Source organism: Anomaloglossus baeobatrachus, chromosome 4 (assembly GCF_048569485.1).
Source record: "Anomaloglossus baeobatrachus isolate aAnoBae1 chromosome 4, aAnoBae1.hap1, whole genome shotgun sequence".
Classification (NCBI taxonomy): domain Eukaryota; kingdom Metazoa; phylum Chordata; class Amphibia; order Anura; family Aromobatidae; genus Anomaloglossus; species Anomaloglossus baeobatrachus.
The window spans coordinates 660,824,333-660,848,408 of NC_134356.1; the positions used below are offsets into that span (position 1 = coordinate 660,824,333).

General features: G+C 49.9%; 1 long non-coding RNA gene and 1 pseudogene across 1 annotated transcript in view; one reads left to right on the top strand and one right to left on the bottom strand.

Annotated features, from left to right (window-relative positions):
• Positions 1-283: 283 nt before the first annotated feature.
• LOC142302050 (uncharacterized) overlaps positions 284-24,076 on the bottom strand; it is a 32,155-nt gene continuing 8,362 nt past the window's right edge. Inside the window, exons 2-3 of the long non-coding RNA XR_012752920.1 lie at positions 9,187-9,386; positions 284-348 (exon numbers count right to left, since the gene is read on the bottom strand). This is a non-coding gene — a long non-coding RNA (uncharacterized LOC142302050). The remainder of the gene's footprint in view (positions 349-9,186; positions 9,387-24,076) is intronic.
• LOC142301209 (peroxiredoxin-6 pseudogene) lies at positions 7,019-8,453 on the top strand (annotated as a pseudogene).

Genomic DNA, 24,076 nt, shown 5'->3' on the forward strand with positions numbered 1-24,076 from the left:
CTCCACTGCTGCCCCCCCCTCCAGTAAGACACCACCGGATTATAAGCCAGACGCCATATTTTTTTTTTTCTAAATTTGGGGTGCGTCTTATAATCTGGTGCGTCTTATAATACGAAAAGTACGGTAAATTTCGCAATTTTTTTTCCCCTTTTCTTAACGGCCTTCAGCTCGATCTCGAGCTATGGTAACTTGATGGATGAACGCTCTGTAGGATTATTGATCTTGTGCAGCCTACATAGGTTCATCAGGATCTTCTCCGCCATTATCTCGATAGTATCAAGCAATCGGGTTGCAGGTCTTCCTCCTCACCTTATTTCTTCCATAGTCTCATTTTAAAGAGTTACTAAACTAAAAAGAAGAGAATAAAAGGAAGATAAAAATGTACCTACATTGTTATGTTTTAACATGCAAAGAAAACTGACATCAGTTCCCCCTGCGTGCCTTCTATTTTAGCAGATGAGTCCTTAAAGGAGTATTGTCACGCTCCCCGGGTCCTCACCCCCGTTCCCCGGCTCACCTGCCACGCTCTCCGCTCCCCAGTCACCGGATTCCGTCCGTCCCAGGGCTCCGGGCCCCCGATCCCGGCGCCCGACAGCTTCCCTGGACCTGGCCGGCTCCCCTGCGTCCTCCTCGCAGCCTCCTTCCCTGGCTTCTGGCACCCGGGCGGCGCGCATGCGCATTAGGGCGCGCGCGCGGTCACTGACCCTTTCTTAAAGGGCCAGCGTCCATTAACAGGAAATGAGGTTGCACAGGTACAGGGTATATAGGGGGTCATTGTCCAAGGGGGCGGGGCCTGATCTTCGTGTTCCCTGAGCTAGGAGTCAGGTCTCTTGGTGTTTATGTGCCTGTACTCACCTCTCTGTCTTTGTAGAGCCGTACCTGCCTCGCCATCCAGTCTGCCGTGTCCTGATCCCCGCACGCTGTCCGTCTGCCATCTGACAGTCCGTACCATCCCGGATCCCTGCGGTGACACGTCATCTTGCTCCAGAGGTTCCGGACCCCGCCTGATATCACCTCGGCCTCCGAACCTGAGCTACGTCACCAAGACCACCTTCTGTGACTCCGTGGTCCCTGGGACTCCTCCGCTGCCTTCTCTTGCACGGACTGTTCTACTGCCCATCAGTGCTTCAGCTGCCGGACTCCCTACCACCATCTCAGAGAGTTCGGTCCAGTGGATCCACCTCCTGGGTCTGCCCGACCGCCCGGCCGTGACAGTAAGATCAGGCCATGGATCCCGCTGCAGCACTAATGGCTCTGCAAGAGGAACTCCAACGCCAGCGTGAAGTCCAGACCCGCATGCTGCAATTCATGACCTCCGTGGACACCCGCCTGTACACATTACAAGCATCAATGACGCCTGCGGCACCCAGGTCCCCCGCCAGGCAAGCCATGGCCCCCGCACCAGTGGCAACCTCGTCAGATGCTTCCCGACTCCGTTTGGCGTCACCTCCTCGTTATGCTGGAGATCCCAAGACCTGCAGGGGCTTCATAAATCAATGTTCCCTTCATTTCACGCAGCTGCCACATCTGTTCGCCTCCGACCAAGCCAAGGTCGCCTTTATAATGTCCCACCTAGAGGGCGAGGCGCTGGCGTGGATGAACCCCTTGTGGGAGAAGGAGGACCCCATGACCAAGGATCTTCAACAGTTCCTGCAGGCATTCCGCAGCACCTTTGACGAGCCGGGACGCGCTTCTGCCTCTGCTTCATCACTCCTCCGCCTACGTCAAGGAACACTGACGGTGGGCCAATACGCCATCCGTTTTCGCACTTTGGCTTCAGAACTCGGGTGGAATAATGAGGCCCTAACAGCCGCCTTCTGGGAGGGACTCTCGAGTCGCATCAAGGATGAGTTGGCGGGTCGGGACGTGCCCTCCACCCTAGATGCCCTGATTGCCCTAGCAACTCGTGTGGACATACGTTTTCAGGAGCGCTCCAAAGAGCTATCTCGTGAGAGACGCCCGTTACGGCATTCATCTCCTCCTCAGAAGCCCTCCGTACCTCAGTCCTCAACAGCTGGGAGTCCCGTCCACGAGCCCATGCAGATTGACCGAGTGCGTCAGTCTGCACAACGTAGAGCAGAGCGGCTTGCCCAGGGTCTCTGCTTTTACTGCGGTGAGGGCACACACCTCCTCCGTTCCTGTCCGGAAAGGCCGGGAAACTCCAAAGCCTAGGGTTGGTAGGAGAGGCCACCCTAGGTGCTGGGACTCTCTCCGATCCGGTCACATGGACCGTGCAAGTGACAACGGGAGAGACGCGGTTCACGGCTGAGGCCTATCTTGATTCCGGGGCAGCAGGCAACTTCATCCAGCAAGCCACCGTGGACAAATACCAGGTGCCTGTTATCCCACTCAACAAGCCCCTGGTGATTGCCTCTGTGGATGGGAGACCCCTTTCTGACACCATCTCCTGGACCACCAGGCCGGTTGAACTGCGCATCGGTGCTCTTCACACCGAGAACATCGCCTTCTACGTCCTACCGCACATGTCCCATCAGATCCTGCTGGGTCTTCCATGGTTACGGACTCACGAACCATCAGTCAGCTGGGGCACTGGCGAAATCACCCGCTGGGGTGCTTCGTGTCATGAGAGATGCCTAAAATCCACACAACCCATCCGACGACCTCCGGTTCCTGAGAACCTACCGGGGCTGCCCTCGGCTTATTGGTCCTTTGCTGATGTCTTTGATAAAAAGGAATCCGAGGTACTGCCGCCACATCGCCCCTACGATTGTGCCATCGACCTGCTCCCTGGAACAACGCCACCACGAGGACGGATATATCCTTTATCTCCAGCCGAAACAAGGGCTATGTCGACTTACATCTCAGAGAGCCTGGCTAGGGGATTCATTCGGAGATCCTCCTCTCCTGCTGGAGCAGGTTTCTTCTTTGTCAAGAAAAAAGAGGGCGATTTACGTCCCTGCATCGACTACCGGGGTCTGAATCAGATCACTGTTAAGAACAAGTACCCTCTGCCGCTCATCCCCGAATTGTTTGACCGGCTTAGAGGAGCTCGTCTGTTCACCAAGCTGGATCTTCGGGGTGCTTACAATCTGGTGCGCATCCGCTCTGGTGACGAATGGAAGACCGCGTTTAATACGCGTGATGGACATTATGAGTACTGCGTGATGCCCTTCGGCCTGTGTAACGCCCCTGCCGTCTTCCAAGAACTGGTGAACGACGTGTTCCGAGACCTCCTCTACACCTGTGTGGTAGTATATCTAGATGACATCCTTGTCTTCTCTCCGGACCTCCCAACCCACAGAGAGCACGTACAGCTGGTTCTACGACGACTAAGAGAGAACCGTCTGTACGCAAAGTATGAGAAGTGTGTCTTTGAGCAGTCTTCTCTCCCCTTTCTGGGGTACATCATCTCTGAGACTGGACTGCAGATGGACCCCAAGAAGGTCTCCGCCATTCTCAACTGGCCTCCCCCTTCTGGACTGAAGGCAATCCAACGCTTCCTGGGATTCGCCAACTACTACCGCCAATTCGTCCCTCACTTCTCTGCTCTGACTGCTCCACTTTCCGCTTTGACTAAGAAAGAGGCAAATCCAAAGGACTGGTCGCCTGCGGCCGACGCCGCGTTTGGCTCTTTGAAGCGGGCTTTTGCTTCCTCGCCTGTACTTCACCGTCCGGAGTTGAACCGCCAGTTCACCTTGGAGGTGGATGCCTCCTCCTCAGGAGCCGGAGCAGTGCTCATGCAGAAGTCCTCCTCCGGGAAGATGGTGACTTGCGGATTCTTCTCCAAGGGCTTCTCAGCGCCTGAACGCAACTATACCATCGGGGACCGAGAGCTCTTGGCAGTCAAACTGGCACTGGAGGAATGGCGCTACCTCCTGGAAGGTGCAGTGTATCCCGTGATCATCTACACGGACCACAAGAACCTAGAATACCTGCGGTCCGCTCAGCGACTGAACCCACGGCAAGCCAGGTGGTCCTTATTCTTTGCCAGGTTCGACTTTCAGCTTCACTTCCGACCCGCGGACAAGAATGTACGCGCTGATGCCTTGTCCAGGTCTTTCATGCCCATGGAGCAGGAGGAAGAGACTACCCAACCCATCATCTGTCCTAGCAACATCATTCCGGTGGCCCCTGTTACCCTAGCCCAGATACCGCCCGGGAAGACCTATGTCTCCGATACCGACAGGCAAAAAGTGTTACACTGGGGTCATGCCTCAAAAACAGCCGGGCATGCTGGTCAGAAGAGAACATGGGGTGCGATTGTACGCCATTACTGGTGGCCATCCCTTCGCACGGACGTCGCTGCTTTTGTCTCTGCCTGCTCCTCCTGTGCCAGGAACAAGACGCCCAAACACTTGCCCCATGGCCGTCTTCTGCCTTTACCGATACCCTCAGTCCCGTGGCAACACATAGCAATGGACTTTATTACGGACTTGCCATTATCCTCCGGGCACACAGTCATATGGGTCGTGGTTGATCGATTCTCCAAAATGGCCCACTTCGTTCCTATGGCCGGACTGCCCTCTGCTCAGGAACTCGCGGAAGCCTATATACATCACATCTTCCGCTTGCATGGCTTTCCATCCCACATAGTGTCCGACAGAGGAACTCAGTTCACCTCCCGCTTCTGGAGGGCTCTATGCAAACATCTGGGAGTGACTCTGGACTTTTCTTCTTCTTACCATCCTCAGTCTAACGGCCAAGTGGAGAGGGTCAATCAAATCGTGACCTCATACCTACGTCACTATGTCAACGCCCATCACGACGACTGGTCCTCGCTTCTGCCTTGGGCTGAATTCTCCCATAACCACCACGTCAGTGAGTCATCCTCCGAATCTCCCTTCCATGTTGTTTATGGACTCCAGCCCGCCGTCCCATTGCCTATATCCCCTTCATCGGATGTTCCGGCTGCTGATACTGCAGTTCGTGACTTTGCTACCATTTGGGACTCTGTCAAAGCGTCCCTTGGGCGCGCTTCCCAGCGGATGAAGAAACACGCTGACAAGAGACGTCTGGATCCTCCGTGTTTCTCTCCTGGTGACCTGGTCTGGCTTGCTTCCCAGTACATCCGATTGAAGATACCTTCCTACAAGCTGGGTCCTCGCTACATCGGGCCGTTTAAGGTCCTCAGCAAGATCAATGAGGTATCCTACAAGCTACAGCTCCCGGCCACGATGAGGATACCCAACTCCTTCCACGTCTCTCTGCTCAAGCCGGTTGTCCTTGGTCCCTTCTCCGCTGCTGCCAGTCCGGCCCCTCCTCCTATTGCCGATGATGACATCTATGCGGTAAGGGATATCGTGGCCATGAAGACCGTACGAGGTCGACAGTTCTTCCTGGTGGACTGGGAAGGGTATGGTCCTGAGGATAGGTCTTGGGAGCCCAGGGAGAACGTGGGCACTCCTCTTATCCGTGCCTTCATGTCCCGGTTGCGGGGAGGGGGGCGTGGGGGGGGGGGGTACTGTCACGCTCCCCGGGTCCTCACCCCCGTTCCCCGGCTCACCTGCCACGCTCTCCGCTCCCCAGTCACCGGATTCCGTCCGTCCCAGGGCTCCGGGCCCCCGATCCCGGCGCCCGACAGCTTCCCTGGACCTGGCCGGCTCCCCTGCGTCCTCCTCGCAGCCTCCTTCCCTGGCTTCTGGCACCCGGGCGGCGCGCATGCGCATTAGGGCGCGCGCGCGGTCACTGACCCTTTCTTAAAGGGCCAGCGTCCATTAACAGGAAATGAGGTTGCACAGGTACAGGGTATATAGGGGGTCATTGTCCAAGGGGGCGGGGCCTGATCTTCGTGTTCCCTGAGCTAGGAGTCAGGTCTCTTGGTGTTTATGTGCCTGTACTCACCTCTCTGTCTTTGTAGAGCCGTACCTGCCTCGCCATCCAGTCTGCCGTGTCCTGATCCCCGCACGCTGTCCGTCTGCCATCTGACAGTCCGTACCATCCCGGATCCCTGCGGTGACACGTCATCTTGCTCCAGAGGTTCCGGACCCCGCCTGATATCACCTCGGCCTCCGAACCTGAGCTACGTCACCAAGACCACCTTCTGTGACTCCGTGGTCCCTGGGACTCCTCCGCTGCCTTCTCTTGCACGGACTGTTCTACTGCCCATCAGTGCTTCAGCTGCCGGACTCCCTACCACCATCTCAGAGAGTTCGGTCCAGTGGATCCACCTCCTGGGTCTGCCCGACCGCCCGGCCGTGACAAGTATTCCCAAAATCACAATATGGTGTTATAATAATGCACTTATATACTTAATCATTTGTGCCAATATAACCCAGTTTTAAATCTACCCAATTTTGCATATATCAGCACCCCACGGATGATCCTCCATGCTCTATTTAGTCTCCTTTATTACAGTGCACTGCTCATACCAGGTGCCTGACTGCTTGCAACTAAGAAGAGTGATATACTGCAGGCTGGTCTATATACAGGGGCTATGAGGAGAGATATACTGCAGGAAGGAGCTCTTTAAAGGGCTCTGTACACAGGTGCTGAAAAGCTAAATATATTGCAGGAGAGGGCTCTGTACACAGGGGTTGTGAGGAAAGATATACTGCAGGAAGAGGTTCCATATGCAGGGAACAGAAATGAGCGATGTACTGCTGGATGGGGCTATATACAGGAGGCTGAGAGGAAACATACTGAAAGAAGTAGCTTAATTCAGGTAATGGGGGCTCTGTATACTGGGGTGCTGAGATTAGTTTAGCTGTGTTTGTTGCCTTTGTTGAGAGACGAATGATGTGACACTCTTAAAGGTGTCCTATTGATGCATATAGCAGAGGATTGTCTTTTGTTATATGCACCAATTTGCAGTTCATAAAAATGATCTGTCAGTAGCAGGCAAAAAAATACAGCACTGGGTAGTAATTACAAGCTCTTGTAGAAAATAGAATGTTTGAGCTCTGCTAGAACCAGCCAATAATGTAAAATTATACCAACAGCTATACTGATATAGATGGCAGAAGATAAAATCGGCTAGGCAAGATACTGTAACAGAGAATAGAATACATATAAGCATAAGTTGAATTCTACATTTAGATTAGCTTCATGATAACTCAGAATGGTTAAGCTTGTCCCTAGCCCACATGAAAGGGAGGAAGGGGTCTGCAGCACTGAGCAGAAGCAAGCTGCTTCTTGGAAATGTAGTTTTAGCAATGTAAGCATAGGACTGAACTTAGCTATGTGAAGCTAGATGCACTGAGGCCAGAAGAAGATGAAAAATAATAGTTACAAGAAAGAAACATGCTTGACTAAAGGCCGCTTTACACGCTACGACATCGCTAGCAATTGCTAGCGATGTCGAGCGCTAAAGCACCCGCCCCCATTGTACATGCGATATCGTGTGATCGCTGCCGTAGCCAACATTATCGCTATGGCAGCGTCGCACGCACATATCTGCTCTGCAACATCGCTGTGACCGGCGAACCGCCTCCTTTCTAAGGGGGCGGTTCATTCAGCGTCACAGCGACATCACAGCAGCGTCACTGAACCGCCGCCCAATAGAAGCGGAGGGGTGGAGATGAGCGGGACATAACATCCCGCCCACCTACTTCCTTCCGCATTGCGGGCGGCAGCAGGTAAGGTGAGGTTACTCGTTCCTGCGGCGTCACACATAGCGATGTGTGCTGCCGCAGGAGCGACGAACTACTTCGTACACCGAGCAGCAGCGATATTCAAGAATAGGGGGGCATGTCGCCGATGAGCGATTTTAACAGTTTTTTCGACGATTCAAAATCGCTCATAGGTGTCACACGCAAAGACATCGCTAAAGTGACCGGATGTGCTTCACAAATTCCGTGACCCCAACAAGATCGCTTGAGCGATGTCGCAGCGTGTAAAGCGGCCTTAAGTCTGTTTTACCTAGAGGGGAATCTAGATTTTCCTGCAGCTGGCGCAAACATTTAGTGTGGCGCCTCATCTTATGCACAGTCAAGGTGATTTGAGGTGTCACCATATAATTGCTCATATGAGATTTGCATATAACAATCAAAAAAATCTGGTTCCATGAATTTTTGTAAAACTCATGGGATGTTCTTTTCTCACATCCGAGGGCCATATATGCCACAGAGCAGGGGTGGGCTGTTAAGATGGCACCAGAACTCAAAAAGCAAAATGTCCACATGATCACCCTGTGAATACGTTCTGTGCCATATCTCGGCAGGAGCAAGGACATAAATTCTCACAATTGTATAGAGCCCACAGCGATCCTGTCTTTCTCAATAATTGCTGACCTCATAAGAGCAAAAGAGACCTTGCTGTAAAACTGGATATGCTGGACCCTGATGAGAAGGTCAACAATGAGATTTTGATGGTTGTTTCAGCTAATGGTCCACCACAATGTTGCAACACCTGTAGACTGGAAGCTTGGTGACAGAGTTATGGTTCCTCCAAATGTTCCTGAGGAGAAAGCTAGCAAGATCTTCACATGCAGTGTTTTCACTAAAGAACTAACTTCTGGGAAGATATACCTGAGATATAGTGTACAACCAAAATAAAGATTCTTTCTGCTGAGGAAGAATAACATTTTACAAATAAAATCTAATTGTATAAAAATCGCATATGGATTTGTCATGTGATGACAGCTGTAACTGGCTAGCATAGCCAAATCCTAATAGTATATTAAAACTATTAAAATTTGGCATTCCAGAGTGCTTAATTTTTAAGATTAATTATCCTATGGATATAATAATTGTTAACTTGCACAATATTTTATTAACATAACCATGTATCACATTATATGAAAAGTTATGCATTGCTTTACATGTACATAATTGGAATCAATAACAGTACATAAATAGATAACCAGAACCACAAATAGTACAGAAATACAGCACTATAACCACAATCACTACATGACTACATCAACAAAACCATCATCAGTTCATGAATTCATCACCAGAACCACCATCAGTACATGTATACATAAACAGAACCACCATCAGTACATGAATACATAACCAAACTTATTACAGCATCCAACTGCAGTGTCAGTTCAGCCCCATATACAATTGTATCACATTACAACTCCCAGTATGTCCTTAACAATGGTAAAAAGGTACTGGGAGTTGTTAACAGCCATCATCAGACTGCAAACCATACAAGAACCACAGTACTGATGAGGTGTAGTCAGTGTGTTAGCCATTAAAAGGTATTAACCACTGAGGACTTCAGTTCTTTTCACCAATTTTTTATCTCTACTGGCTAACACTGTACAAAGATATATTTTACCTTTATCGAGGTGTAGTCAGTATTTCAAATAAATCTTTACATCCAGGTACATTACAAGTGAAGTCTTCTCTGATTGTAGTCATTCTCTTTCATTTTTTCTCCATCTTGTCCAGACACCATAAAGACTTTTCACATCCACAGCTCGTCTCTGTAGACTTCCATCTTCTCTGGTCTTCTGTAGCACATTCCGACACAATGCCCTTAAAAATATCAGTCTTATTAAAAAGCTCTTGAATAAAAATATCTGCCCTATGCTGTAAATAATTGACCGTCACTGTGCTGTCTGCACAAAATATGACCCACACACTGTCACTCTTATGGCATATGGCCTCAGCACTGTCTGCCCTTACTTATTTTATTCACTTATGGGACACCGTTAATTCCACAGCGCTTTACAAGCGTCATAATCACTGTCCCCATTGGGGCTCACAATCTAAAATCCCTATCAGTATGTCTTTGCAGTGTGGTAGGAAACCAGAGTACACAGAGGAAACCCTTTATAAACACCGGAAGAACATACAAACTCCTTGCAGATGTTGTCCTTGCTGCGATTTGAATCCAGGACCCCAGTGCTGTCAGGGTTCAGTGCTAACCACTGATCCACGGTGCTGTCCTGTTATGAACAATAACGACCAATGTCCATACTAATTAGCTGTAACTGCCACACTGTCCACCTTTATTCGCTATAACTGCCTCACAATCCTTTTCTTAAGTGTCCCATTTCCATCTTGGACCATCATCACACTGCCCCATGACACTCTGTCCTGCCTGTACTGCCCAGTCTCTATACTCTTCCCATTCCTCATAATCCACCCATCTATATTCTGTCAACTCTTTGCCCACTTTGTCCACTTCTGTGCCCACAAACTGTTCCTCCATGCTACCATCTCTATACTGCCCCAAAACTGCCCAGTCACTATGCTTTGCCCCATCACACCTTCCCCCATACTATCCCAATACTTCTCCCCATACTGTCACCTTACATTCTCAACAATCATACGGTCCCCTCACACTTTCCCTACCCATTCTGTTCCCTCAAACCTATTTCCCTTATATTGTCACCTCACTCTTTCCCAACATACTGTCCTCTCTCACTTTTCTCCCCATTATCTCCCTTCACATTTTTCCCCCACAGTGTCCACTCATACTTCCGCCGATTGTCCCCTCACACTTTCCTTTCCATACTGTCCCCTAACATTTCCCCCCAGATTTCCCCCTCACACTTTTCCCCCAGACTGTCCCCTCACACCTTTCCCCATACTGTTCCCTCACACTTTTCCTCCTCATAGTATCTTCTCACACTTTCCCCACATACTGTGCTTTCTCTTTCTTCCTCATACTGCCCACTCACACGTTTCCCCATACAGTCCCCTCAAATGTTTCCCCCATACTGGCACCTTACAATTCCCCCCATAGTATTCCTTTATATTTTTACCCTATACTGTCCCCTCTCAACTCTCTGCATATTGCTCCATCACACTTTCCCCTCACACATTCCACCCCCCATACTGTCCTCTCATGCATTCCCCCCCCATTTTGTCCCCTAATACATTTTCCCCCCATTCAGTCCCCTCACATTCCCACATTCTTGATGCCCAAGAAAACTTCCCTGTATGTTAGTGTCCATTGGAGTACTTACCTTATTGCAGTCCTCCTCCTTTGCGGAGCTGGAGTGACGTCAGCAGGCTGATCAGGTAATCTGATCATGTTGTTGATGTTGCCTTGACCTCGGAGGTGCCAGGAGTCAAAGCTTCAAGTGTACTCCCACCTCAAACAGACAAGGGCAATTGAATATAGGGAGTTGGCGTACCGGCTCGGAGAATCCACACATATAAGATTGCCGCATCACTCCTTGATGAAGCCCGTGGTAAAACGTTCATTGGAATGTAGAATGGCAGGATCACTTATACTTGGTATTACTTTGGTCAGGTACATGTATCCATGTTCTATAGGCATTGTCTTATATTGCAGTGTATAGCACTTTGACTCAAGCCGTGGCACCTTAGGAGGCTAAAGGACCTCTGTACACTCTTTTTTACTAACTCCTTAAATATACAACTTAGAGCATTTAATTGTCAGAGAGAGGACTTTAGAAGCATTAATCTCACAATATCATAAATTACCGGTCAGAAATTTGAGCCTTATCGACCATTTTTGTTTTCATTTGACTTGTTGGACAAAAGAATAATAACAATAATGGCCAATAAACAGGAAACATAGTCAACAATTATCTATTAACTATGATTATTTTTTGCCTAAATTCATCCTTTACTAAATAAGATGAGATATAAGGACGGCTCTATTTAATGCCTGCTTTTTCCTCCCCATTTTTTCAATGGGAAGAATATCATTAAATATACAGTATCAAAACCTCAAATAATACCTGATGGGCCCCTATGGAGTAACTAGAGTCTGATTGTCTCTGCTGCAAAAATTGGACTGTGCCCTCACCTGAATGTTGGTCATACACTGATGAGCAAAAATGATAATGTTTTGAACTTTTGACTTTGAGGCTTCATTCCTAACCATCAACTACAGCTTAAAACGTGAGACAACCTTCTTGTTATAGACAATCTCGGCTATCTCATAGATAAATGTGACTTGCATCTATTTAGCATATGATTAGTTATGCAGATTCTTGTCATGTCTCTGCATTGTTACTGTTTTGCTCCACAAAATGTAAATTTAAATTTTTATCATTTCATTAGTATTTGGTAAATTAACATTTTGTTTTTACCTCTGCCTGAATCCCTCTAGGCTCTCAATCAGATTAAAGCATGTCTCGATCAAAAATCTGTTCCCAGGTCTCTTCTACATGTTCCCAGTGTTGGTGTATACTGGTCGGCTCACTTGGGGATGTATACAGCTTTTTCTTCCCCCACAAGTATTGGATTGTGTTAAGGTCTGGGGACTGTGGGGACAAATTAGCCTCTCTACTTCTTTCTCATTGCACCATTTCTTCTCCAGTCTTGCCGTATGCTTCGGGTCGTTGTTCTGCTAGAACACTATGTCGTCCTTTTCACACCCATAGTACTGGAGTGTATGAAGTAACTAGTCTTGTAGGACATTCACATAGAGCTCAGCAGTGAAACTGTCGCGGGCGGCGGGGCGCTGCGCTCACCACGCTCGGGTCCGGCGCTGCTGCTGCTCGGTGGCTTGAGCGGTGGGCCGGATCCGGGGACTCGAGCAGCACTCCTCGCCCGTGAGTGAAAGGGGGTAGTTCGGTTTGGGGATTTGGTCCGTGACGCCACCCACGGGTTGTGGTGAGGTTGGGCACCACCGCTGCTATTGACGGGGATCCCGGGTGCGATGGCAGGGAGCAGCTGGGATGTTTCTCTCCCCTCCATGTGTAGGGGGTTGGTGGTCCCGGTGAGGTGACGGGAAGGCAGGGTTAGCAAGGTGCAGGGTCACTTGGACTGCGCAGCGCGGTGCCGGATGGCACGGTAGTACTCACTCAGCCACAAATGGATGCAAAGTCTCTGGTAAACCAAACGGCTGGATGGACGGGTCCCGCAGCCGGCTGCTGTGGTTTCTCCCGGACGGTTGGTGGTGGCTGCCTTTCCCTGCACCTTTGTGTATGTTCGGTCCCGATGGCTTCCCACCGGTAACCCGCTCCCCAGCGTGGATATGTGCCGGAGGAGCCCTTTTGCCCGCAGGCTCTGGCTCTTGGAACTCTAGCTGTGGCGGTAGCTGTATTTCCTTTTGCTGGTTGGACGGTTGCCTTCACTCGGGTCTTGGCTGTTAGGAAACCCCTGGGGTTCCGGTCACTGACTGATTTGACCTATTTAACGGCGACTCCAAGCCTGGTCGGGGTCCGCAGGCCCTGCCGGTTTCTGCTAGCTTCACTTCGCTCCCCGGTTCGGTACCGGCGGGCCACCGCCCGTCCTCGGTCCTACGGTTCCGTGTTAATCTGCCTCTCCTGCAGACGGCCACTACTGTCTGCCAACCTTGCTCTAAGTGCCCGGGCCATGTACCCGGACACTGTCAGTTTTCTCCTCCACTACTCCTTCTCCTTCCCTTACTCAACTCTCTCAACTGTTCTCTACTCTCTCAACTGACTTCCTTTTCCCGCCTCCAGGACCGTGAACTCCTCAGTGGGTGGGGCCAACTGCCTGGCTCCACCCCACCTGGTGTGGACATCAGCCCCTGGAGGGAGGCAACAAGGATTTTGTGTCTGACTGATGTGCCTATCTCGAGGTGGGGGTGTCATGTTGTAGTACCTGTGACGACCTGGCTAGTCCAGGGCGCCACAAGACCACCATCTATCCTGGTCAAGTATGCAACGCCTTTGGCTGTGAAACATCCCCATATCATCAGGCTTCCTCCACCAAACTTGACAGTTCCTTCAGTTTCTCGATCAGTTAGCCCTTTTTTTCCCTTGTTTCTTCCAGACCCATTTGCCCCAATCAGAGCTGTTTATTGACTTTCATCTCATCCGTTCAAATCTCCCGTTTCCAATCTTCCACTTTTCATACTTTTTTGCAAACTGTAAAACGCTTCTCATGGTGATATTGAAGTTGAGGCTTCTTCACCTTTTTTTGGGCCACCATTCCAGACTTGTGTAATGTGCGTCTGCATGGATGTCTGTCATCTCACTACTACGAAGCATACAAGTCGCCTCCAATGCCATGTTTGTTCCACCAGAACAGATAGACCTTGTGATGAGCGACTTATTGACTTCAATATTTTACCTGAACATCCACCTCTTGGCTTTTGAATGGATGGACAAACTTCATTTTTTTTATTCTTCCAGCTGTCATTGCCTCACATGATGCAGTTTGATCATTTTCTTGGCCGAGATATCACTATCAATGAGCTGGATGATGATGTTTCTCTTTTCTTGGGAAATCTTCTTCATGGCTGGTCCTCGATTCACACCAGTGACCTTTTGCTTGAGAATCAACCTAATAACACACTGAGCTATTAGGGAATGTGAGAAAATGTTGCAATTTGTTTTATACAGGAAGAAAAATATTTTTCCACCACCAGAAGCAAAACAGTAACAATACAGTGACATGACAAGAATCTGCATAACTAATCATTTGATAAATAGCTGCAAGTCACATTTATGTATGAGATAGCCAAGATGAAGGTCATCTCACGCTCAAAGCTGGAGTGGATGGTGAGATTTAGAGACTGAAAGTTAAAGATTCAAAACTTTGTTACCCTTTTGCTCGTCAGTGTATGCATAGGCCCTTGGCATTTCAGATTTTATAAAGACATACGTGTTTGTAGCACCCGCGGGGCAAGGGGTTAAGTTACTCGTCACTGGACCGGTGATGTCTGGTCAGGGGTGTGTCACGGGGTGGCCCTTTTGCCTGGTTTCGTGGCCCCAAGGTGTACAATAAAGAAGGGGATGATAATGGAGGTTTGATTTTGTGACGTGCCGGTCACCGTCGTGATGGGCCCCAGTCGATCCTGGATCCGCTGGAGGCCAGAACCGGTACAGCGGACGGTGGGGCCTTCCTCCTTGCGTTTGGTGTTGGATCCCCGTGGCCTGAAGCTTGTTGGGGACCCCGGTTCTTGAAAAGTGTTTACTCCCGTCCCGTATGCAGGTGCCACAGGTCCGTTATGGGTCCTGCCTTGGAACACGACCCCAGGCCCTATGTAGCACTGTGCTCTGGGAACTGTGGGGGCTGGAAAGACATGCAATAGCCTTGGATTTTGGTGGACAACCTGAAGTATGATCCACCCTAGGATTCTGCCACCCTGCTCTACGCCGATCCCAAAGGAGCAATGAAGCTCTCCCCTGGGCAACTGTATTGACTCCTGCGTCCCACCGGAGCCACTGGTAAAACCCAACTGCTCTATTCCTCTCCTGCTGGAGAACCCCTAACTGTTGTGTTGCTTCTGATTCCCCCTTGTGGGCTGTTCCTCCCCCCACTTCTCTGTTGCTTGTGGGTGGCTACCCCCCATGTTTGTAACTGCGTTAAGACCCAACCCTAGCCGGTCCCCAGTGGGGAGGCCAACCTGGTTGTGTGTGTGTGAGATGGTGTGTGGTGAACCGTTAACCGACCTCCTCTGGATCCAGGATGAGTACCGCACCTTAAGTGAGGTGCAGTACCCTGTGGCGACTGAAGCCTCGGGGGCGCCACATGTTCACCTCCTTGTAATAGTGTCACCCATCCTTGAATAATTTCCCCAATCCTGGCATCTTCCAGTAATATCGACCCCCCCCCCCCCCCCCTATCCTGTGACTTTCTATTAATGATGTCCCATATCCTGGGCTCCTTCTATTAAGTTTTACCCATCCTGGTCCCCCTCTTTTGCAACACGTAAAAACAAACAACAAACGATTCAGTTTACCTTCCCTCATTGCCACGACGTGTAATGTTCTCTTATATTGCCGGCACAGATGCTGGCAGGCGATGTGAGCATGCCCACATTGGGCGGTGTTTGACTTCGCTGCTATGCGCCGCCCAGGACGGGGATGCTAGGGGCAGGCTGTGCCGCAGACATGCGTCCACACATGCAGACATGCACTCGGGCCACTCCCTCAGCAGCACTGCACAGACGCCTGTTTCTTCTTCTGCGCGCTGCTTTAGATGTTTTCTAAACAAGCAGCTTTTTCTTTTCTTTTTTATAGCGCCAATGTATTCCATAGCACTTTCCACACATCAGCAACACTGTCCCCACTGGGGCTCACAATCTAAATTCCCTATCAGTATGACTTTGGAGTGTGAGATGAAACCGAAGAACCCGGAGGAAACCCACGCAAACACGGGGAGCACATACAAACTCCTTGCAGATGTTGTCCTTGGCGGGATTTGAACCCAGGACCCCAACGCTGCAAGACTGCAGTGCTAACCATTGAGCTACCGTGCCACCAATGGGCGCACACAGTGACAATGTTGTGGCCGGCCCAGCAGCAAGCAACTTAATGCATTGCCGGTCCAGCTGCATCACTAAAAGCAGACACGGCCACCCAGTGCACTGTTTGCGGCCATTTTTGTTAAAGTGACGGCCATCATGCAGAGCGCTCTGCAGAGCCATATGCCCGCCGGGGAGGAGCTTGACAGGAGACAAGCCTGGGGGAGGTGAGTGAGTCTTGCCGCCGGCTTTACCATGTCACAAATCTGTACTTCTAATGTGTCTGTGTGTGTCAGTGTATGACTGTATGTATTTATCTCACACAGAATAGGCCCCCGCATAACACCATCCCTTACAGGTTTTCACCAAAGCCAACAAAACCCTAGTCAACCCCCCCCCCCCCCAGGGTAGGACAGGCACACCAGTGGGCGGGACCAGGCGGAAGGACAATGCCCACCTAGGGGTCTTGAGAATCTGGGGGGGGGAAAGAGTCAGTTGAGTTTAGTTGAAGTCTAAGTTTGGAGTGGAGAGGACTTGGAGGAGAGAGGAGAAGGTCAAGTGCAAGTGAAGTCAGAGAGCAAAGTCATCGGGGTTGGAGCCCCGGCGTTCTGGCTAGGTGGCAGACGGTGGTCAGTGTCTGACAGGAGATGGGAAGACGGGTGCAGGAGATCCGAGGTGGATCGGGACAGGGTAGGAGCCCGCCGGCACCAATACCAAAGAACCAACCCAGAAACCGTTTACAGAGTGGGTACCTGGACCCTGAAGCAGAGTATGGAACCACCAACTTTGTTAATTAACCAGTTGAGGACAGGATTACAGGTCCTGTCCCACCCAAAGTCCCAAAAGCAGACCAGAGAGGGATAGGGCATCCGCAAGGGCCCCTTTAGATCCCACGGGTCAGAGTCTGCGGGCAAGGCTCCCACTTGAAGTTCTGGGAGCGGACTCCCGAGTTCCATACCGAGAAGTCCAAAAGAGAGCTAAAATAGTGCAGAGGAAAGTGACACAGACCATCCTATAAGATGGAGTCCTGGAGTCCCCTGATAAGAGGCAGGGACTTCAGGACTCTGCATCTTCCGTTCCTGGACACCACCAAGAGAGGATGTCTCACTCGTCCGGCAACCCGACAATGAAGGAGCCTGCTCCCGGAACTGCTGATTGGGTAGAAGCCCAGACCGCACGGATGTGCCACAAAATCCAGGCCCAAGCCAATTTCCTGCTGGCAGATGGACGGCCGAGATGAGGGATCTGGCTGCAGCCGTCCGGGCACGCGAAGAGGAGATGGCCTTGGAGGAGCGGGTAAGCGACCCACGCCCCCTATGTTCCACCGGAACTGGCCCAACCGGCTGAGGAGCTCAGTCTGCCCCTGTCCGCCACGTCGCCTCCCTCGCCGCCCGTACCTGTAGCTAGTGCCCCGCTCGGTCCGCTGCCCCAAGCTACGGCAGAGGAACCCATTGCATCAACCTGTGAGGACCTGGCAATTGGGATCTCAGGCCATGAGCATGCCACAGCTCCGGAAACCGTACCAGCTCCGCGCCAGACCAAAGCCCGGAAGACATCCCCTCCAGCCCCGAGCTCAGCCGCGCCTAAGATGACGTCACCCCTGGCCCCGAGTCTGGCCGCGCGTATGACGACACCGGCCCCGGCAGTCTGCCCGGCCGCATCGGAGGCAGAGCCGACCCGGAAGTCGACTGCAACAGCATCCCAGACTGCCGACTCGTACCCAGTCCCGGCTGTGGAGCAGCCGGGATATACCTGCAGGGGAGCTGAGCAGGCTAAGATGGAGCGGAGCTCTCAGCCGAGAATAGAGCCGGTCGTAGGTGGCACTGAGAGCATCCGCATGAGCCGAGCTCCCGAGCAGGAGGAGGAGTCTGAAGACCGTACCTTGTACTGGGAGTGGCAGCAGAGGCAGCTCAGAAAGGAGATCGCTGCCCGGGAAAAGAGAAAGGCGGAGGTGTTGTACCGGATATATCCAGAAAAAGAACACCTCCGGCAAGCCACCTTACGGGTGCGGGGCCCGACTTACCTTGAGCAGGTCCGCTATTTTAACCCCCAAAAGGGGTGGGGGTTCATTTATGAGCCGGACATGGACACAGAAATTTTTATATCCCGGAGGGATGTAGCCCCTCACCTGCCCACAGGACACCCGAACCGAGAGATGAGGAGAGAGACAGGAGAGATGGTCTCGTACACCCGACATTGCGGAGAGAGGGGGTGGTTCGCTCTAGTTGTGCTAAAGTAGGCGAAGGTCGATGGGCAGTTGTGCTTCCACCCCCCTCCACCGTCTTCAACCACAAAGAAGGAGTAAGGTAGCGGTTTCCCGGCTACCCAACAGTTGTTTATCCCCGTTTGAAAAATGAGGAGTTGGAGGAGAGAGGAGAAGGTCAAGTGCTAGTGAAGTCAGAGAGCAAAGGCGTCGGGGTTGGAGCCCCGGCGTTCTTGCTAGGTGGCAGATGGTGGTCAGTGTCTGACAGGAGATGGGAAGACGGCTGCCGGAGATCCGAGGTGGACCGAGACAGGGTAGGAGCCCGCCAGTACCGATACCGGAGAAGCAACCCGGAAACCGTGCACAGAGAGGGGGTATCTGGACCCTGAAACAAAGTACGGAACCACCAACTTTGTTAATTAACCAGTTGAGGACAGGATTACAGGTCCTGTCCCACCCAAAGTCCCAAAATCAGACCAGAGAGGGATAGGGCATCCGCCAGGGCCCCTTTAGATCCCACGGGTCAGTCTCCGGGCAAGGCTCCCACCTGAAGTTATGGGAGCGGACTCCTGAGTTCCATACCGAGAAGTCCAAAAGAGAACTAAAATAGTGCAGAGGAAAGTGACACAGACCTTCACCCCGGGTGAGGAACCAGAATACACCCGGCCGCAGAGCTCCGTTCACTGGCACCTTGGTTTACCACGGACTTGTTTGATTTCTTTAATAGTGAGTAAACCAACATCCCCCGGTCCGTCCGGGTGCGCCAGCCCCTGCCATCACCATCCTCAGCACAGAGACACTGGATCCGGGGGAATCAATCCCTACCCACGGAGGGTTAACAACAGCTAGCTGCCATCCCAATGCCCCGGGTGCTGCCTAATAGCAGCGGTGGTACCCCATTTTACCACACACCGCGGGTGGCGTCACGGACTGTATACAATATCCCCACCTACCATTACCCCCCCTTTTATTTCGAAGTGTCCGCGAGACCCCCGGGTCCGGAGACCCCTCGAGCCACACTGCAGATCCGGATCCGAGCAGCCCGGCTGCTGACATTGGGGTGATACATCTCTGCATACCGTGTGTGCATGTCTGCAATTTGTATGTGGTACATTTTGAGTATTGTATGTGCGCATGCCTGTGTACTGTATGTGTGCATGTCTGTATACTTTATGTATGTATGTATGTCTGTGTTCTGTGAGTGGTCAGGTCTTCATAAGTGTGCATGTCTGCTTACCATCTGTGTACATGTCTGCATTTTAGTGCATGTCTGTATGTGTTCGCGCATGTCTGAGTACCGTATGTATGTCTGCATGTGTGTGCATGTGTGCGTACCATGGGTTCAGGTCTTCATATGTGTGCATTTCTACATACCATCAGTGTTCATGTCTGTGTGTGCATGTATGACCATATGTATACATGTCTTTGTGTGTGTGCATGTATGTGCATGTCAGCATACTGTATGTGCCCATGTTGGCGTACACTGTGTGTGCATGTCTGTGTACTGTTTGTGCATGTCTGTGTATATGGATGCATTTTCTGTGTTCTGTGTGTATGCATGTCTGCGTATTGTATGTGGGACATGTCTGCATATTGTGTGTGTGTGCAGGTCTGAGTAGTGGATGTGTCTGTTTGCATGCTGTATGTCTGCATGTTTGCATATTGTATGTGTACATGTCTGCATATGTAGCTGTGTATCTAAAATTGTATGTATTTTTGTAAGATGCGTGTATGTAATAGTGTATTGTGGTGTGTAAAAACATTCATACAGTGGACAAAAATTTAAATGCAACACTTGTTTCTGTTCCCATTTTTCATGAGCTCAACTCTAAAGCGGGGTTTACACGCAACGACATCGCTAACGAGATGTAATAGTATCATAGTATCATAGTTTTTAAGGTTGAAGGGAGACTCTAAGGGCGGCTTTGCACGTTGCGACATTGCACGTGCGATGTCGATGGGGTCAAATCGAAAGTGACGCACATCCGGTGTCGCAGTCGATATATCACAACGTGTAAATCCTTTGTGATACGATGAACGAGCGCAAAAGCGTCGTTATCGTATCATCGCTGCAACCTCCGACATTTCCATAATGCCGGTGCAGCGACAGGTACGATGTTGTTCCTCGCTCCTGCGGCAGCACACATCGCTGTGTGTAAAGCCGCAGGAGCGAGGAACATCACCTTACCTGCCTCCCGGCTGCAATGAGAAGGACGGAGGTGGGCGGGATGTTTACATCCTGCTCATCTCCGCCCCTCCACTTCAATTGGCTGCCTGCCGTGTGACGTCGCTGTGACGCCGCACGACCCGCCCCCTTAGGAAGGAGGCGGGTCGCCAGCCAGAGGAACGTCGCACGGCAGGTGAGTGCGTGTGAAACTGCCGTAGCGATAATAATCGCTACGGCAGCTTTCACTAGATATTGCACGTGCGACGGGGGCAGGACTATTGCTGCAGCATCGGTAACACATTGTTACCGATGTCGCAGCGTGCAAAGCCCGCCTAAGTCCATCTAGTTCAACCCGTAGCCTAACATGTTGATCCAGAGGAAGGCAAAAAAACCCAATGTGGCAAACAAGTTCCAATGGGGAAAAAATTTCCTTCCTGACTCCACATCCGGCAATCAGACTAGTTCCCTGGATCAACACCCTGTCATAAAATCTAATATACATAACTGGTAATATTAAATTTTTCAAGAAAGGCGTCCAGGCTCTGCTTAAATGTTAGTAGTGAATCACTCATTACAACATCATGCGACAGAGAGTTCCATAGTCTCACTGCTCGTACAGTAAAGACTGCTGAGACCAGATTACCCTCAACCAAAACCCTCCCATGAACGATTAACCACTCCGAGACAAGTTAACCAAAAATACAAACTTTATTAGGAGAGCTTTATAAAATCAGTAAACAACTCTCATCTTTTGTTGTGGATGGAGGTCGGTCACAGCACAATTAACCATTATAAATAACCACTTTCAAAACGAAACTTTGTGCCAGGCCGGACTTCCGGCGCACTTTAGCTTTCGTAATTGAACTGTGTTCCTTGAAACCGCTGTGACTTTAAAAGAATCACCAAAAACCAGGGAGGGAGGGTGGGACAGCACCGTCCGGATCTCACAAGGTGAGGAGAGACCGGATCCCGGAAAAGAGGGAATATTTATAGGGGGAAAGAAAGGGATTATGGGAACATTCCCATTGGATAAACCCCTTGGAAGGGGAGGAGGGAGAATCGGACATGAGAGGGGGAACTTAACCCCTTACTACCCGGGCACAACAGTCAGGGTGCATTCAGTAAAACACTGACATGCCCCTGAAGAATCCTCGTCTGTGATTATGATTAAACCTTCTTTCCTCAAGACGTAGCGGATGCCCCCGTATTCCAGTCGCAGGCCTAGGTGTAAAAAGATCTTTGGAAAGGTCTCTGTACTGTCCCCTCATATATTTATACATTGTGATTAGATCCCCCCTAAGCCTTCGTTTTTCCAAACTAAATAACCCCAAGTTTAATAACCTGTCTTGGTATTGCAGCCCACCCATTCCTCTAATAATCTTGGTCGCTCTTCTCTGCACCCTCTCCAGTTCAGCTATGTCCTTCTTATATATCGGTGACCAGAATTGTACACAGTATATAAGTGCGGTCGCACTAGTGACTTGTACAGAGGTAGAACTATATTTTTTTCATGAACACTTATACCTCTTTTAATACATCCCATTATTTTATTAGCCCTGGCAGCATCTGCCTGACACTGGCCACTAAAGTGAAGTTTACCATCCACCCATACACCCAAGTCTTTTTCTGTGTCTGTTTTACCCAGTGTTCTACAATTAAGTACATAATCATAAATGTTATTTCCTCTACCCAAGTGCATGACCTTACATTTATTTACATTAAACTTCAATTGCCACTTCTCAGCCCAATCCTCCAATTTACATAAATCTCCCTGTAATATAAAATTATCCTCCTCTGTATTGATTACCCTGCAGAGTTTAGTATCATCTGCAAATATTGAAATTCTACTCCGCATGCCCCCAACAAGGTCATTTATAAATATGTTGAAAAGAAGCGGGCCCAATACTGACCCCTGTGGTACCCCACTATGGACTGAGACCCAGTCCGAGTACGTACCATTAATAACCACCCTTTGTTTCCTATCACTGAGCCAGTTTTTAACCCAGTTACACATATTTTCCCCTATCCCCATTATTCTCATTTTATGTACCAACTTTTTGTGTGGCACCGTATCAAAAGCTTTTGAAAAGTCCATATACACAACATCCACTGCATTTCCCTGGTCCAGGCTTGAACTTACCTCTTCATAGAAGCTGATCAAATTAGTTTGACAGGATCGATCCCTCATAAACCCATGTTGATACTCTGTCATAAGGTTATTTTTCTTGAGATACTCCAGTATAGCATCTCTCAAGAACCCCTCAAGGATTTTACCAACCGTAGAGGCTAAACTTACCGGCCTATAATTTCCCGGCTCAGTTTTTGTCCCCTTTTTGAATATGGGCACCACATTTGCTATGCGCCAGTCCTGCGGTACCGACCCTGTTATTAAGGAATCTGAGAAGATTAAAAATAATGGTCTATCTATCACAGAACTCAATTCCTGTAGTACTCTGGGGTGTATACCATCCGGACCCGGAGATTTGTCAACCTTAGTGATTTCGAGGCGGCGGCGGCGTACTTCCTGCTGGGTTAAGCAGGTAATATTCAAGGGTGAATTTATGGTATCACTGGTCATGTCATCTGCCATGGCATTTTCTTGTATAAAAACCATAGAAAAAAAGTCATTCAGCAGGTTGGCGTTAACCTCATCCCCTTCCACCATTTCACCAAGACTATTTTTAAGGGGGCCAACACTATCGCTTTTCAGTTTTTTACTGTTTATGTAGTTAAAGAATATTTTAGGATTATTTTTACATTCTCTCGCAATGAGTCTCTCTGTCTCAAACTTAGCTAACTTAATTTGATTTTTACATATTTTATTTAATTTTTTATAATTATATAATGCCTCATCACTACCTACCCTCTTTAATTCTTTTAAGGCTTTCTGTTTTTCTTTTATTGCTTCCCTTACAGCTCTATTTAGCCATAGGGGTTTCCTCCTATTTCTAGCATGTTTGTTCCCATAGGGTATATTTTCTGCACAAGCCCTATTCAGGATGCTCATAAAATTCTCCCATTTGCTTTGTGTACTTTTATTACTTAGTACATCATCCCAGTTTATTGCACTAAGATCATCTCTCAACCGTTTAAAATTTGCTTTCCTGAAGTTTAGTGTCCTTGTAGCCCTTCTACTATACATCTTACTAAAGAATACATGAAAACTTATTATTTTGTGATCACTATTCCCCAAGTAATATGTAGTATGTCGTTGGGGTCACGGAATTCGTGACGCACATCCGGCCTTGTTAGCGACGTTTTTGCGTGTGACACTGCAGGAACGACCCGTAACGATCAAAAATACTCACCATATCGTTGATCGTAGTCCAGTCGTTCCTATCCTGATTATCGTTGCTGTTGCAGGTACGATGTTGTTCGTCGTACCTGTGGCAGCACACATCACTACGTGTGACACTGCAGGAACGAGGAACAACATCATACCTGCGGCCACATGCAATGAGGAAGGAAGGAGGTGGGCGGGATGTTCGTCCCGCTCATCTCCACCCCTCTGCTTTTATTGGACGGCCGCGTAGTGACGCCGCTGTGATGCCGCACGAACCGCCCCCTTAGAAAGGAGGCGGTTTGCCGGTCACAGCGATGTCGCTAGGCAGGTAAGTATAGTGTGACGGGTGTTAGCGATGTTGTGCGCCATGGACAGCGATTTGCCTGAGACGCACAACCGACGGGGGTGGGTACGCTCGCTAGCGATA